Here is a 6,000-nt window from a genome sequence, read left to right as displayed (position 1 = left end):
AGACATTCTTCTTCTACAACATTCAGGGTCAGGCTCAGCATAATTAAGAGCTGACAACCAATGAATGTTCATCCAGAAGTGTAATGCATACAATGCAACGACAATGAATAAAGAATACAGGGTTTTTGGGAACCCACAAGCATGAGAGAAGCTTGTATATCTAATATCTTGAGATGTAAACACCATGAAAAAAATTGAAAAAAGAAAAGATAGACCCATATTGTAGCTGAACTCGCTGTACCTTTTAGTCCTTCATACAGTTTTGTCAATGGCCTTCAAGAAAACCTCCAAGCCAAAGTACGATACATACTAGTATAAATTCAGTAGGAGTGATTACAAAGTGCAAAACTGGCAAGTCATGGACAACAGAATTAAAAGTACTGCTATAGTTAGTCTCCGAAATAGATGAAAAAATAAACTCATCTAAAATCTAAACCACATGGGTGTTGATTTTGGGGTTGGGATAACTTTAAATATCCAGGAGGGCGGTAGAGACCTGGAAAGTGAGCAGTTCCAAGAGGTCTAATTGAAGGACAGTGGGAAAAAGTATGGTCCACTACCTAAAGAACAGGTTGGGCAAACCATGACCTTCAAAGGCAGGTTGTGGAATATGAATAGAAATGCAATTTTTATTACATTATTAATTTTCATAATTGTGGTAATGTTCTGTGTTGAAATGTAGCAAAAAATTAATTGATGATAACATGTTCAGAGTTTTATAACATAACATAAGTATTGTCTGGGACTGGCTCCAGTCCCTTGCAATCCTGAATGGAACTAAACAGGTGTGAGAATGATATATAACATAAATATATATTCAAATATTTCCTTCTGTCGATTAATACAGTACGTAGTAGATACACAGACTACCTAGTTTTCTTTGGCAAAATATGAGAAAGCGTGGCAGTCTATGTGAGCTTACCTTGTTTTGGACTGTGAAACTGTCATTAAGCAATAAGACATGTAAACATTCAGTTTGGAATTAGTGTACTCAAAAACAGCAGGACTATGGACATTGACAAGTTGAATATTGCTTAAAATGATGCAAGAGGGAAGGTGAGAGATAAGGATATCAGATGCATTTTTTTCTCTTAAGCATCTATGGGAATGCAACAGATCCAGTGTAAGGATATTAGGGGTAACCCCAAAGGGTGCATTATTTCAGTATTATTAGTCCTCTTGAACCATTCCTTTGGATTAAAGGTGTAATTTTCCATAGGCCAACACATTCTCTCAACACATAGTAGATTTAATCCTACTATCCAAAGACATGTTGTTTTGTGGATTTATGCCACTAAATTGACCCAATGGGGACAAGTGCACCATGTGATGGATTAGTGAATTTGGTCCTATTTTTATTGACAGCTTCTGACTCTCTATAAAGGTTTAAGTGAAAATACAAGGATAGAAAGTCAAGGAATGGAATGACCATACAGTAAGGTAAAGAATTCCTGCTCCAGAGATTATTATTATTTAGCATTTTACTGTGCAGTGGTTAGGGTTGTTGCTTTATAGATCTGATATACTGGGTTCAAACTCTGTGCCCAGTTTTTGTTTGCATTTGCCTTCCTCCCATATGCAAGTTACCTTAATGGTGTGCACATATGCCCTGTGATGGAGTTTCCCCTGTCCAAGTTTGTTTCCTGCCTTGCACCCAGAAATCTTTCAAGCCTGAATTAAGTAGGTCTGACAATAAATGCATTTATGCATTATTCTTTAGCCAAGGCAACAATTATAGTTGATAGTCTTGTTGACCACTATAACTCAGCCCTTCATTCAGCATTAGATAAAACAGCTCCTTTAAACATAAGGAGGTTTCCTTTAAATGTTCAGCTCCTTGGTATAATTCAGAATTGCGATCTATGAAAGCAGCTGGCCGACGCCTTGAGAGAATGCCACGTAAGACTGGCCTCACCGTGCACATCTAGGCTTTCTCTGACCACCAAAGAGCCTACAGAGAAGCACTGACTTCTGCCAAGAACACCCATTACAGCAGAATAATAGAAAATGGCCATGACAACCCAAGGGTTTTGTCCTCTGTAGTTAATAAACTACTCTAACCCGCATCTGGCCCAACTACTTCTACTGAAGTCTGTGAGGAATTCCTCCACTTTTTCTGTAACAAAATTAAAGACCTAAATAATTCATCTAACATAAATACATCATCTGTTTATATCTTTCCCTGTTTTCCCACTCCATCCAGCTCCTTCTCTAAGTTCTCACCAGTCACATCTGCGTTTGTTAATAACCTGCTTTGTAAGATGAGGCCGACTACTTGTATACTGGACCCCATCCCCAGCACACGACTTAAATCCTGCCTTCATGCCATAATCCCGACTGTTACAACAATAATAAACTCATCCCTCGACACTGGCTCTGTGCCGCTCACTTTTAAAATTGCTTCTGTAACCCCAATGTTAAAAAAGTCTGGTCTTGATGCTGACAATCTTAACAATTTCCGGCCTATTTCCCACTTACCTTTCCTGTCAAAAGTTCTCGAGCATGTTGTAGCTTCTTAACTCACCAGTTACTTAACCTCTAATAACTTGATGGAACCCTTTCAGTCTGGTTTCAAGGTGCGGCACAGCTGTGAAACTGCTCTGCTACGGGTAACCAATGATTTGCTTATGGCAGCAGACTCTGGACAAACCAGCATATTAATTCTATTAGACCTCAGTGCAGCATTTGACACTGTTAGACATGACATCCTACTGTCCAGAATGGAGAACATGCTGGGTATCTCTGGCACTGCCCTCCAGTGCTTCAAGTCCTATCTGACTGATAGGCAAGAGTTTGTTAGTCTTGGCAACAGCAGATCCAGCTCAGCGCCAGTCACACAAGGAGTCCCTCAGGGTTCTCTCCTCAGTCCTCTGCTTTCCTGTATTTACATGCTTCCCCTTGGCCATATTATCCGTAGCTATGGACTGGGTTATCATTTTTATGCAGATGATACTCAACTCTACTTCAATGTTAAAAGTGGAACTTCATCAGAGCTTTCTCAGCTCACAACCTGCCTTAGTGAAATTAAATCCTGGATGGAGCAGAACTGTTTAAAATTAAATTGCAATAAATTGAATAAAAATGAACTTCTGCAAATTGGGACTAAAATGCAACTTAATAAAATGAGCTCCTTCCCAGTCTATCTTGGCGGTGATCTCATCAGACCTGCCTCTACTGTAAAAAATCTTGGCGTCATTTTTGATTCCTCCCACATAAATCACATTAAGAAACTTTCTTACTTTCACCTCCGTAACATATCCCGTGTTCGCTCCTTCCTCTCCTTCTCTAATGCTGAGAAACTTGTCCATGCTTTTATCACAGCCTGCATCGATTATTGTAATTCCCTACTGGCAGGTGCCCCTTCTAATCTTATATCACAGCTCCAGCTTATTCAAAACTCAGTTGCAAGAGTCCTTACACAGACCAGCAGCAGCGAGCACATCACACCCATCCTGCTCCGTCTTCACTGGCTCCCTGTGTCTTACAGAATCGAATATAAAATCCTACTAATAACCTACAAAGCCTTAAATAACCTCACGCCAAACTACATCAGTGACCTTCTCCATCACTATGGTCCTCTGATTCCGGCAATCTTGTTGTACCCCACACTAATCTACACACCATGGGTGACAGGGCCTTCAGCTGTATAGCGCCCAGACTCTGGAATGACCTACCGAAATTAATTAGATCAGCTGACTCCATTAATTCTTTTAAAAAACAACTCAAAACTAATCTGTTCAGGAAGGCTTTTAGCTCTACATGACTTTATTACCCTTCTCTCAGTTTACTTCTGCTCTCAAGATGCTAATGTAACCTGTATGTGTGTGTGTGCGAGACCACCAATGATGTTGTCTGTTTTTTTTTTTTCTGAATTCACTGTCGTAATCTTCTTTACTTATTTATCTGGTTTGTACAATGCTATATACTGTATATGCTGCCGTTCTTTATTCTATTCTGTAAGTGCCTTGAGCATGGGAAAGGCGCTATATAAATAAAATGTATTATTATTATTATTAATTACAAATGTTAGAATGCATACATTAATACATCTGACTGCTTGGTATGATAGGATGAAGGAACCAGTCAATTAAGCAATACAATTTTTATTCATGTACGAGAACAGTTACACTAAAGTATGTGCAAGGATTAGTTGGCAGAAGCACAGCACAGTAAATCAAAGGAAGGAGATCTTCTGGAGGAGCTTATGGAGACACAATAAGACTGGTGGTAGGGAGGAGAGCAGCCAGGCAAGTAGGTCAGGGCAAGAATTTTGAAAAGTGGTCCTGGTTAGAGTCCATCTTTTTAACCTGCTACCTACTAAATAAATATAAGAATATGATGAATAACATTCATTTCTGGTACCAAACTATATGATAATTACATTGTTATAAAATTAATGTGACACATGTGCATCTATTTTATGGCAAGGATGCCACATTAAGTTCACATAAAGGCACATTTTAAAAATTTGTCACTTCACTTTAGAGGACTTTTTAGAGGCTTACTAGAGAGGCTAAGGAAACGACCACACCAGCCTCCTTTATCAACTGTGTTTCTCACCAAAGCAAGATCCATGACTCGGAAAATGGATGAACTAAAACTATTAATTGCTGGAAATAATTACATTCGCTACTGCTGTGTTATGATAATAACTGAAAACTGGCTTCATGCGATGATTCTGGATGTAGCAGTCCAGCCAGCAAGTCACACAGTCTACCGTAGGGACAGAAACAAATACTCCAGTATGAGCGGGGTAGGGGTTGTCTTTTCATCTATGTGCATAATAAGTAGTCAAAAAACAGTATAATCTTAGACCGCCATTGTTCTCCTGACCTAGAGTTTATTTCAGTTAACTGTTGACCATTCTTTCTTTTAGCTTGCAGTACTGATTGTCATTGCTGTCTATATACCAGTCAGTCAGTCATTATCCAACCCGCTATATCCTAACACAGGGTCACGGGGGTCTGCTGGAGCCAATCCTAGCCAACACAGGGCGTAAGGCAGGAACAGATCCTGGGCATGACGCCAGCCCACCACAGGGCACACACACCCACACACCAAGCACACGCTAGGGACAATTTAGGATCGCCAGTGCACCTAACCTGCATGTCTTTGGACTGTGGGAGGAAACCAGAGCACCCGGAGGAAACCTACACAGACATGGGAAGAAAATGCAGACTCCATGCAGGGAGTACCTGGGAAGGAAATCCAAGTCTGCTTACTGCGAGGCAGCAGTGCTGCCACTGCTCCACCGTGCCGCATTTATATACCACCTGATGCTGAAGTTAGTATAGCTCTCGATCTCCTGCTAAACACCATAAACAAACATCAGCAGGCTTATCCCGATGGCTGTCATGTCATAGTGGGGGATTTTAATGAGGCAAACCTGAAGTCAGTACTTCATAATTTTTTTCAAAATGTGAAGTGTACCTGTTTTGGGTATGACGTTAAACTGAATTCAGCCCTGCAAGCAAGTCCTTCAGCTTGCAGGGAAAACTTGGGGGTTGGTGGTAGGATTGGCACTCCAGCCACTGTAAAAAAACCTCACACTGTTCCACTCCATTCAAACTAGTGTGGTGCTGAGGTGTCACCTGTTGTACAGCTGCGCTCGTGTCCTAATTTGTGATCCTGAGGTGGTTCATCGTGTGGTGAGTGTGGCAATGAACTGTATCACTGCATGCTTCCAACCTCTCTCTTTCTCTCTCTGAAGTGAACGAGGAGTGGAAATACACATGATCATGTTTACTCCAATATTAAAAACACATTTAGAGCCACACTCCTCCCCACTTAGGCCAGCCAGACCACCTCTCTCTTCTCATCATTCCTGCATACACCCCTCTTAGGAGAAAAACAAAGCCATACACAAAGTCTGTTAAAACATGGCCTGAGGATGCACACTCTCAAGTACAGGACTGTTTTGTACACTCTATTTCAGACATAGTTGAACATCAGAGCTTAGCTGAACACACAAAGTCTGTTCTGTCCTATATCATATATAAT

The sequence above is a fragment of the Erpetoichthys calabaricus genome, chromosome 5 (genome assembly GCF_900747795.2).
Source record: "Erpetoichthys calabaricus chromosome 5, fErpCal1.3, whole genome shotgun sequence".
In the NCBI taxonomy this organism is placed as follows: Eukaryota; Metazoa; Chordata; class Cladistia; order Polypteriformes; family Polypteridae; genus Erpetoichthys; species Erpetoichthys calabaricus.
Note: the sequence above shows the minus strand (reverse complement) of the source record.